The sequence below is a fragment of the Canis aureus genome, chromosome 19, assembly GCF_053574225.1.
Source record: "Canis aureus isolate CA01 chromosome 19, VMU_Caureus_v.1.0, whole genome shotgun sequence".
Classification (NCBI taxonomy): Eukaryota; Metazoa; Chordata; class Mammalia; order Carnivora; family Canidae; genus Canis; species Canis aureus.
This window is the reverse complement of record NC_135629.1, coordinates 40,504,313-40,515,914: the sequence shown is the minus strand read 5'-3', so window position 1 is coordinate 40,515,914 and position 11,602 is coordinate 40,504,313. Positions and strand designations below refer to the sequence as shown.

The following is an 11,602-nucleotide window of genomic DNA, read 5'->3' as shown; positions in this document are numbered from 1 at the left end:
GAAACCCATCAGAAGGAAAGGGGGAGGAGCCTCTGATTACTGCTTCTCTAATTCAGATGCTTCTCTTGCACCTATCCTCGGGTCTTGGGCCAAAGGGTTAAGCTGGACAGAGGGGGTCAGGATCAGGCGCTTGTGTGGGCCTTCCTTCCTTGGAAGACTTAGGCGGGAGAAGTCTCTCCCTGCCTTTACAAAGACAGGAAAGAAGGTGGCCTCAAACTAGGCAGACCAAAGCCTGATCCGTGCTCCCGGTGGGGAGCAAACCTAGGGCAGGCCAATCCAAAGGCCGACCTCACTTCCAGCTCAACTCTAAGGAGAGCACGGAAGACAAGCCAGGGTCTAAACCACAACCCCCAGCAGGCCCCGCGAACGTGGGGAGGCACGTCCTCTCATTGGACGCCGGCGTGCAGCGTGCCCTCACGCCTGGCTCCCGTACACAGCCCCGCCCCCCCACGCGCGGGGCACGGCGGGAGTGGAGTCGGAGCGACCTGCCGCTGTACTCTATCTCCCGGCGGGCAGAGCGCTGAAGGCGGCGGCGCGGCGCCTTTGTGGAGGCAGCGGCCCGGCGCGGAGGAAGTTCCGGTCTCCGCGACGCTGGGTCGGTGGCGGCGGCTGAGGATTAGGAGGAGCGGGCCGTGGAGGCCGCGCTGCCTCGGTAAGGGCCTAGGGCAGTGGAGAGGGCGTGCCGGGGCCTGCGGGGAGGGAGGCGGCCTGCCAGGCCGCTACTGAAGTCGCGGGTCCGCGAGGCCTGGCAGCTGCGGCTTCGGTGTCGCGGGGCGGCCGCGGCCTCGCTCGGGAAGAAGAGAGCCAAGTGGCGGTGTGGTGAGGGAGGCGCCGCCCTCGGGAGGAACGCCCCGGAACGGTCGCGGGCCCGGGGCGGGGCCCGGCGCGGCGGTAGAATTACCGGTGCAGCCTCGGGGCTGTCGGCTGCGGGTAGGGGCCTGGCGCGTGGTTACGGTTTGGTGCTTCTGGTCTGTGGAGCCGCAGGCGGGTCCTTTCTTCTTCCTTTTTTCCTGCTTTTGCAGGAATCTGATCCAGTTCTGAGGCATTGCTTGAGAAAGAGGCCTTCGTGTGCCTGGCACGTAGTTTCGTCCTTAGACCTGGCTAGGCACGAATGGGCTCGGCCGTGCCACCGGGTGTGCGAGCTCGGAGCCCGGCACGCGGGGCTGTAGAACCTGGAGGCAGGGGAGTGGTCTGGTGGGTTCTGCGCCCGTTGGGAGAATGTGGGAGGAGGGAATTTTTTTTTTTTTTTTTTTGTATTTTCTCTTCAGATTCCTTTTAGCATTGTAAATCTGTGTTTTCCTCCTAACTTTAGTATTGATTCAACTCTAGGAGTGCATTTTTTTTTTTAAAGGACTATGTTTTGTAAGGTACATACACTTTTAAGGGTAATGGTATTTTTTGCATATTCCAGCTTTGCAGGTGAAGGTCAGAGTTGCTGGATCTAATTGAAGGAGTTCAGTAGATATTTATTTATTTATTCATTCATTCATTCATGAAAGAGAGAGAGAGAGAGGCAGAGACACAGGCAGAGGGAGAAGGAGGCTCCATGCAGGGAGCACGACATGGACTCGATCCCGGGTCTCCAGGATCGCGCCCTGGGCTGAGGGCGGCCCTAAACCGCTGAGCCACCCGGGCTGCCCAGTTCAGTAGACTCTGATGAGCCTGGTCATTTGGTTCATTTTCTGAACTCTGGATTGTGCCCTAGGTTTGTTTTCGACTTTCTGTTGAGTAATGCCACCAGTGTGAATAGTTTATAATGTCAACATCAGCAAACTTGTGAGGACTATAGGCAGAGGTATCAAGAACTGATGGGTGGGGATGCCTGGGTGGCTCAGCAGTTTGGCGCCTGCCTTCGGCCCAGGGCGTGATCCTGAAGACCTGGGATCGAGTCCCACATCGGGCTCCCTGCATGGAGCCTGCTTCTCTCTCTGCCTGTGTCTCTGCCTCTATCTCTCATTAATAAATAAATAAAATCTTTATTAAAAAACAAAACAAAAAAAACTGATGGGTGACAGTGAAACTAGCAACGTGTAAAGCACATTGCTTAACTAATGGCCTGTTACTATTTTGGTGAAACACAGACAAGTTGGACCTGAACCTTGTCTCATTAATTAGCACCTAACTGGGTACTTAACCTATAGGATAGGTACTAGGTCTCTTTTCTGGACATCTTCAGTCGCTTCCTTCTTCTTCCTTCTTTCTTCTTTCTTCTTCTTCTTCCTGATTTTTATTATTTATTCGTGAGAAACACAGAGAGGCAGAGACATAGAGGGAGAAGCAGGCTCCATGCAGGAAGCCTGATGTGGGACTCGATCCCAAGACTCCGAGATCACTCCCTGAGCCAAAGGCAGATGCTCAACCACTGAGCCACTCAGGTGTTCCTGCAGCACCCTTCTTTATAGAATTCTGTTACCAGACTGGGGTTTTTGCTGCCTTTAGGATCCTAGGTTGTTGTAGCCTTTCAGAGGAGACTTGTCAAAGCTTGGGTTGGGGAGGTGAGTGCATGTTACTAAATGAGCTCTCTTATTGCAAATACTTGAGCAAGGTTATACTCTTCTGCCAAAGTTTAAATGTATAAACTACTGTTAAAAATCAGATTCAGGGTTGTAATAAAATTAAAACTATTAGAAAGTTATGAAATTTTAAAGATCATAACTCATTCCTGGATGGTCTTTTTTTAGCCATATACCAAGTGCTTAGAATTAATTTTTCTGCCATACTCCCACAGTACCTTCTTCATCTCATTTACTTAGTTAATGGGGCATCTGTTGAATGCCTTTTATAACCCTCCTGTCAATGCTGTGGGACTCAGAATAGCAGAGTAGGTAACTGGTGGAGCTCTAGAATCTGATAGGTTTTGAATCCTTGACTCCTCCACTAATTCAATTACATTGGATAAATTACCCTTAGTTTCCTTATATGTGAAATGAGGTTCTTGTGAGGTTTTATGTAATGCTTTTAGAACAGTGCTTGGAGGGGATCCCTGGGTGGCTCAGCGGTTTAGCGCCTGCCTTTGGCCCAGGGCGCGACCCTGAGGTCCCGGGATCAAGTCTCGCTTTGGGCTCCCAGCATGGAGCCTGCTTCTCCCTCTGCCTGGGTCTCTGCCTCTCTCTCTCTCTCTCTCTCTCTGTGTCCATCATGAATAAATAAATAAATCTTTTTTTTAAAAAAAGAACAGTGGTGTGTAGAAAGTGTCCACTAAATGTTAACCACCTCTGTTGTCTTTTCCCTTTATTGAGATGTAGTTTGTAATTCATGTGCCATACAATTAACCATTTAGAGTGTGTAATTCAATACTTTTTATATATTACATTGCCAATTTCTTTCCAAAGGTGTGGTAAATATATTTTGTTACAAAAATGTAACAAAATTTGCTATTTAAACCACTTCTTTTGATTTTTTTTTTTAAAGTTTATTTATTTAAGGAATCTCTGCACCCAGCATGGGCTCAAACTTATTACCTGGAAATCAAGAGCCACACAACCTTCTGATTGAGCCAGCCAGACACCCCTAAGCCATTTTTAAGTGTAAAATTCAGTGCATTAATTACATACATAGTGTAGTGCAACCATCCCCACTATTTCCAAAACTTTTTTGTCATCCCAAACAAACTCTTATCCATTAGCAAATAACTCATTGTTCCCTTCCTTCAGCCCCTGGTGGCCCCTAATTTATAGTCTGTCAGTGTGAATTTCTCTGTTTTAGGTATCCCATGCAAGTGAAATCATACAATATTTATCCTTTCATGTCTGACATATTTTACTTACCATGATGTTTTCATGGTCTATTCACATCATAGCATGTATGCAAACTTCATTCCTTTTTTTAAAAGTTTATTTATTTATTTATCTCTACATCCAACATGGAGCCCAAACTTACAACCCCAAGAGTAGCTCACTCTTCTGACTAAGCCAGCCCGGCACCCCAGACTTCATTCCTTATTTATTTTTAAATTAAATAAAATCTTTTAAAATATTTTATATATTTGACAGAGAGGGAGAGAGAGCACAAGAAGGGGGAATGGCAAGGAGAGGGAGAAGCAGACTCTCTGCTAAGCAGGGAGCTGAAGTGGGGCTTGATCCCAGGACCCTCAGATCATGACCTGAGCTGAAAGGCCAATGCTTATCCAACTGAGCCATCCAGGTGCCCCTCCCCCCATTTTTTAAAAAATAAAAAAAAAATTTAAGTGGAGATGTAATTGACATTCTCCTTTATGATTGAGTAAATATTTCGTTGGTGTGAATAGGCCACTTTTTTTTTTAGGCCACATTTTATCTGTTCATTTGTTGGTAGATAACCATCGTTTCCATCTTTTGGCTATTGTAAATCATGCTGGTATGGGGATCCCTGGGTGGCTCAGGGGTTTAGCGCCTGCCTTTGGCCCAGGGCGTGATCCTGGAGTGTCGGGATCGAGTCCCACATCAGGCTCCCCTCATGAAGCCTGCTTCTCCCTCTGCCTGTGTCTCTGCCTCTCTTTCTCTCTGTGTCTCTCATGAATAAATAAATAAAATCTTAAAAAAAAATCATGCTGCTATGAACATAGACATATGCATTTTCTGGATATTAATCTTTTATTGGATATGTGATTTGCAAATATTTTCTCCCAATCTCTGTGGTGTCCTTTTACTCTATTGATAGTGTTCTTTGATGCAGAAGTTTTTCATTTTGATGAAGTCCAATTTTGTCTGTTTTTCTTTTGTTGACTGTGCCTTTGGTGTCATAGCCAAGAGATCGTTGCCAAATCCAATGTATGAAGCTTTTCTCTTTTTATTGTAAGGGTTTTATAGTTCTAGCTCTTACATTTAGGTCTTTGATCCATTTTGAGATAATGTTATATGTGGTGCTAGGAAAAGGTCCCACTTCATTCTTTTGCATTTGGATATCCAAGTTTTCCTGTGAGCATCTGTTGAAAATACTGTCTTTTCTTCTTCTTCTTTTTTTTTTTTTTTTTTAAATGTTTATTTATTTATGATAGTCACAGAGAGAGAAAGAGAGAGAGGCAGAAACACAGGCAGAGGGAAAAGCAGGCTCCATGCACCGGGAGCCCAACATGGGATTCGATCCCGGGTCTCCAGGATCGCGCCCTGGGCCAAAGGCAGGCACCAAACCCCTGCGCCACCCAGGGATCCCTGTCTTTTCTTCTTGATAGTCTTGGCAGCCTTGTTGAAAATATCCTGACCAAAAAAAATAAAAAAATAAAAAAATCCTGACCATATATGTAAGAATTTATTTCTGGGTTCTCTATTTCACTGATCTGTATGTTTGTCCTTATACCAATACCACACTGTTTTGATAACTGTAGCTTTGTAGTAAGTTTTGAAATCGGGAAGTGTAAGTCCTCTAATTTTTTTTTTTAAGGTTTTATTTATTTATTCATGAGAGATGGGGGGCGGAGGGGCAGAAGCAGAGGCAGAGGGAGAAGCAGGCTCCATGCAGGGAGCCCAACGTGGGACTTGATCCCGGGTCTCCAGGATCACACCCTGGGTCGAAGGCTGTGCTAAACTGCTGAGCCACCTGGGCTGCTCTCTAATTCTTTTTCAAGACTGTTTTGGCTCTTCAGAGTCTTTTGAAAAAATTTTTTTTAAAGATTTTATTTATTTATTGATGAGAGACACACAGAGAGAGGCAGAGACAGGCAGAGGGAGAAGCAGGCTCCATGCAGGGAGCCTGATGTGGGACTCGATCCCAGGTCTCTAGGATCACTCCCCAGTTTAGCGCTGAAGGTGGTGCTAAACCGCTGAGCCACCCGGGCTGCCCAGCTTTTGAAATTCTATATGAATTTCAGGATGTTTTTTTTTTTTTTTTCTGAGCATTGGCTTTAGAACCAGATGGTCTTGAGTTTGCATATTAGCTTTTCCTCATACTATTTTGGGGCAAGTCTTAACCTATTTGAGCTTCAGTTGCATGGTCTCTAAAGTGGGAATAGTAACTTGAGTTTATCCTACAGAGGACTTGTGATGATTAAATGAGAAAACCCATGTAAAGTCCTTAACTGGGGCAGACTCAGCACTCAGTTGTACTTGTCTTTATCACTTTTCATTTTGGAGAGTTGGATGAGACCTACTAAGGAAGATCCTTTCCAGCTTAATGTTATTATGATTCTAAAAACCTGAGCATGGTAGCAGTAGTAATAATATTTATTACCTTGTTTTAAAATTCTTTAAAACTTTTTTTGGAGGCATAGTTTCCATATTGAAAAATTCCTCCATTGTAAGGGCTCAACTTGGTGTAATTATCACTACTCTTCAGATTTAGAATATTTCCAACACCTCAGAACATTCCTTAGTTCCTGTTTGTTGTTTATTCCCACTTCTCCAACTGCAAGTCCTAGTATCTACTGATTTGCTTCCTGTCTTTGTAATTTTATGTTTTCTAGAAATTTCATACAATTGGAACTATATAATTCTCAATCTTCTGTGTCTGGCTTCTTTCACTTGTAATGTTTTTTGAGGTTCATCCATGTTGTTGAATTCTTTTTTATGGTGTCTCTCTTTGGTTCATCCATTCATCTATTGATAGACATTTGGACTGTTTCCAGTTTGGGGCTATTATAAACAATGAGGCTATGAATATGATTGCTTCTTATGCATGATCTGGTTTACTCCTGATAGTAATCGTATGAGTTAGGTACCATTATTCCTATAGTATAGGTGAGCTTTGAGGCATACAGAAGTTAAATAATTTATCAAGGGTGCAATATAAAAAGGTAGGTTCTTCAGACTACGATCTTTAACCTAGGTATACACAAAAACATTCCAGAGAGAGTGTGTGTATGTGTCTATGTGAATATATATATATATATATATATATATACACAAAAGATTTATTTTTTAAAGATTTTATTTATTCATGGGAGAAGCAAGCTCCTCGTGGAGAGCCCGATGAGACTCGATCCCAAGACCCGATGAGACTCGATCCCAAGACCCTGGGATCAAGATATGAGCCAAAGGCAGACACTTAACCACTGGGCCACCCAGATGCCCCAAGATTTATTTATATTATAGAGAGAAAGAGAGAGAACACATGAGCAGGGAGAAGGGTAGAGGGAGGTGGAGGGAGAGAAGCAGACTCTGTGCTAAATGTGGAGCCTAATAGGGCTCAACCTCATGACCCTGATATCATGACCTGATCCAAAATCAGGAGTCTAGTTGCTCTACTGACTTGAGCCATCCAGGTACCCTTGCATATGTATAGTTTTAAATGAATCAGTGTGCAAAACTTCACCTTCCATAAATATTTTTCTGAGAATGAATCTTCTTTCTAAATGTAAGAACTAAAACCATAAAACTTTTTTTTAAAAGATTTATTTATTTATTTATTTATTTATTTATTTATTTATTTATTTATGATAGACAGAGAGAGAGAGAGGCAGAGACACAGGAGGAGGGAGAAGCAGGCTCCATGCTGGGAGCCCGACACGGGACTTGATCCCGACACTCCAGGATCACGCCCTGGGCCAAAGGCAGGCACCAAACCTCTGAGCCACCCATAAAACTCTTAGAAGAAACCAGGGAAAGCATCATGCATTGGATTTGGAAATGATCTGGGCACGACACTAAAGGCATAGTCAACAAAAGAAAAAAATAGATAAATTGGACTTCATCAAAATGAAAAACTTTTCTTCACCAAAGAACACTGTCAACAGGGGATCCCTGGGTGGCTCAGCGGTTTGGTGCCTGCCTTTGGCCCAGGGCGTGATCCTGGAGTCCCGGGATCGAGGCCTGTGTCGGGCTCCCGGCATGGAGCCTGCTTCTCCCTCCTCCTGTCTCTCTCTCTCTCTCTCTCTCTCTCTCATAAATAAAATAAATCTTAAAAAAAAAATAAAGTATTTAAGAAAAAAAAGAACACTGTCAACAGAGTAAAAAGATACCCCACAGGATGGGAGAAAATATTTTTAAGTATTATCTGATAAGGAATTAATATCCAGAATATATAGAAAACTTCTGAACTCAACAACAACAAAAATACAACCTGATTCAAAAATGGGCAAAGGACTTGAATAGACATTTCTCTAAAGAAGGTTATATAGATGGCCAATAAGCCCATGGAAAAATACTCAACATTGTGAATGATTATGGAAATGCAAATCAAAAAGACAGTGAGATGTCACTTCACACCCATTAGGATGATGACTATTAAAGCAATAACAACATGCTTCCAAAACAGAAAATAACAAGTGTTAGTGATGGTGTGGAGAAATTGGAACTTGTATTATCCTCTTATGGCTACTGTCACACACTACCACAGATGAGGTAGCTTAAATAACAAATGTATTTTCTCTCACTCTGGAGGCTAAAGTCCAAGATCAAGGTGTCAGCAGGGTTGGGTTTTTGTGAGGCCTTTCTCCTTGGATTGTAGAAAGCTGCCCTCTTGCAATGCCCTCACACAAACTTTCCTCTGTACATCATGCATTTGTAGTATCTCTTCCTCTAACACCAAACCTGTTGGATTAGGGTGCCACTCTTTTTTTTTTTTATGATTTTATTTATTCATTCATTCATTCATTCATTCATCCATCCATCCATCCATTCATTCATAAGAGACATAGAGAGGCAAAGACACAGGCAGAGAGAAGCAGGCTCCATGCAGGGAGCCCGATGTGGGACTTGATCCTGTAACTCCAGGATCCTGGGCTGAAAGCAGGCACTCAACTGCTGAACCACCCAGGCGTCCCATGGGTACCACTTTTAAGACCTTAAAAAAAATTTTTTTTTTAAGATTTTATTTCTTTATTCATGACACAGAGAGAGAGGCAGAGACATAGGCAGGAGAAGCAGACTCCCTGTGGGGAGCCTGATGTGGGACTTTTCTTTTTTTTTTTTTTTTTAAGATTTTTATTTATTCATGAGAGACACACAGAGAGGCACAGACACAGGCAGAGGGAGAAGCAGGCTCCATGCAGGGAGCCCAACATGGGACGCGATCCCGGGTCTCCAGGATCACACCCTGCCTGGGCAGAAGGCAGGCACTAAACCTCTGAGCCACCCAGGGATTCCCCCTGATGTGGGACTTAATCCCGGAACCCTGGGATTACGCCCTGAGCCAAAGCCAGACGCTCTACCACTGAGCCACTCAGGCGTCCCCAATTCATTCCATTTTTTAAGCTATTAGGAATAAAGCTGTTGTGAACATTTTTGTACAAGTTTTCATTTATCTTGGGTAAAAACTTAGAAGCGAAATTGCTAAGTCGTAGGGTAGTGTTTGTCAGGCCAGTTTCTAAAGTGGTTGTACCATCTTGCATTCTTTCCAGCAGTATATAAGAGTTCTGATTGCTGAAAATCCTTGTGTATTTGCTTTTGTAAGGCATTTTAATTTTAGTAGTTCTAATGGGTGGGTATTAGGATCTCATTGTGGTTTTAATTTGTTTTCCTTATGACTAATAATAGTAAGCATTTGTCAGCTGTGTTACAAATATTTACTTCTGTTCCATAGTTTGCCTATTCATTTTTAAATAGTGTCTTTTGAAGTACAAGTTTTAATTTTAATCTTTTCTTTTATGGTTAATGCTTTCTGCATCCTTTATAGAAATCTTTGCTAACACCAAGCTGAAAAGATTTTCTCCCATGTTTTTTAGAAGATTTATAGTTTTAGCTTCTACATTTATGTCTGATCCATTTTTAATCAGCTTTTAAGTGTGGTGTGATGGTAGGCAAGCAGGTGCCAAGAAAGGGGAATCAGGATATGGTTCTGGAGAGGGAGCCTGAGAAACAGATGCCACATCTAGGAATGGCATCAGGCATGTAAATTCCCCATTCCAAATCTGAGGACTCTTGAGGGGCCCTGTAATTGGGATCAATACACTTAAAATCTTTTATTGGAAATTTTGCAAGGGACAAAGGTGCCACCAGCAGCCACAAACTCCAGTTCCCACAGTGCATATTAAAGTTGCTACTGTTTAAAAACTTCTAAGTGGATCTTATTTGGTAGGTGCTCAAACCAGCCTTTGCCTGTTGATGCCCCCTTGATGTTTTTAGCTGAGTGTGCTATGGGGCCCAAAGCATTTACTTTGGAAAAAATTAGAGTGTTTGGTGCAGAAGCAAGCTACTGCATACTGCAGATAAACTATAGAATCGGACCCCTGGTTCTGCTTTGTTGGCTCTTGGAACTGAAATCATGATTATGATTAAAAAGGATGGCCCTGGGTATTAGAATTTTGCTGCTAGAAAAATTATAAAATTTTTGGACCTTTGCAAGATGGACCAGAGTGGAAACACTTGCCAAGAATGTTTTCATTTATTTATTTATTTATTTTTAAAGGTTTTATTTACTTATTCATGAGAGACACACACAGAGAGAGGCACAGACACAGGCAGAGGGAGAAGCAGGCTCCATGCAGGAAGCTTTATGTGGGATTCAGTGCCAGGACTCCAGGATCACACCCCGGGCCAAAGGCGGTGCTAAACTGCTGAGCACCCAGGCTGCCCTATTTTCCTTTTTTTAAGCAAGATTTATTTATTTTAGACAGAAAGAGAGCACACATGTGAACGGGAGGAGGGGCAGAGGAGAGAATTGCAAGCAGACTCTCCACTGAGCATGAAGCCCAACATAGAGCTCCATCTCACGATCCTGAGATCATGACCTGAACTGAATTCAAGAGTCAACTGAGCCACTCAGGCACCTCCCAAGAATGCTTTTATTAATAAAGAATGAAAGGCAGAGGAGGCTCGAAAACAATCAGTTGCCATCATTGTTCCAACCATAGAGTGCTGACCTACAATGGAGAGTGTTTTTTGCCAAACCCACTGGTCACCTTCCAGGAAACCAGTCTTTAGGTTCTAAAGGAGTGTGACTGCAAAGTTCAGTGGAAGGACGTGGCTAGGAGTGTAGCCTATAGTTTATTATAATGCTCGCCACCTCCAGAACCACCTGATCCCTGTTCAACTGCTGTTCATTTGGAACCATTTTTCACTTCAATTTTCAAAATTCTCATTTGACTATTTACTACTCATCCAGATCTGTACCTGTAATAGTTTCTTTTTTTCTTTTTTATAAAATATTTTATTTATCCGTTTGACAGAAAGAGCGCGAGCACACAAACGGGAGCAACAGAGGGAAAGGGAGAAGCAGGCTCTCTGCTGATCAGGGAGCCCAATGCAGGGCTTGATCCCAGCACGCTGGGATCAGGACCTGAGCCAAAGGCAGACTCTCAACCAACTGAACACACCTCCCTGCCCCCTACCGACCCCACAGTAGTTTCATATGCCAGTCTTTAGAACTCACCAGGGGGTTCTTTTACTGATTGGTGGGTAGCATGTGTTGGTGGGATCTGGTTAGTTGTGGTGGCAGGCCCTTGTCAGTCCCACTTAATGGTTCACTGCCTGCCACAGTTGTGTATGGAATTGATGTTTTAGTACCATTTAATTTCAGAGTTCAGTGATATGGTAGGTGACTTGTTCTATACTTCCTAATAGATTCCCACTTTCTTGGCTCCTGTCTTATGTGTATATCAACCAGTGTTTTTTGCTAGGATCTGATAAGCTTCAGTATTTATTTATTTGTTTATTTTAAAAGATTTTATTTATTTATTCATGAGACACAGAGAGAGGCAGAGACATAGGCAGAGGAAGAAGCAGGCGCCCTGCAGGGAGCCTGATGTAGGACT

At 43.3% G+C, this 11,602-nt stretch overlaps 1 protein-coding gene across 3 annotated transcripts in view; it reads left to right on the top strand.

Moving 5' to 3' along the window:
• The first annotated feature begins 461 nt into the window (after nucleotides 1-461).
• RBM6 (RNA binding motif protein 6) overlaps nucleotides 462-11,602 on the top strand; it is a 124,420-nt gene continuing 113,279 nt past the window's right edge. The window contains exon 1 of one of the 3 annotated variants that reach the window (XM_077858825.1): nucleotides 462-652. The gene's annotated coding sequence lies outside the window, so the exon portion shown is untranslated. The remainder of the gene's footprint in view (nucleotides 653-11,602) is intronic. The other 2 variants (XM_077858824.1, XM_077858826.1) reach the window with 2 other exon arrangements.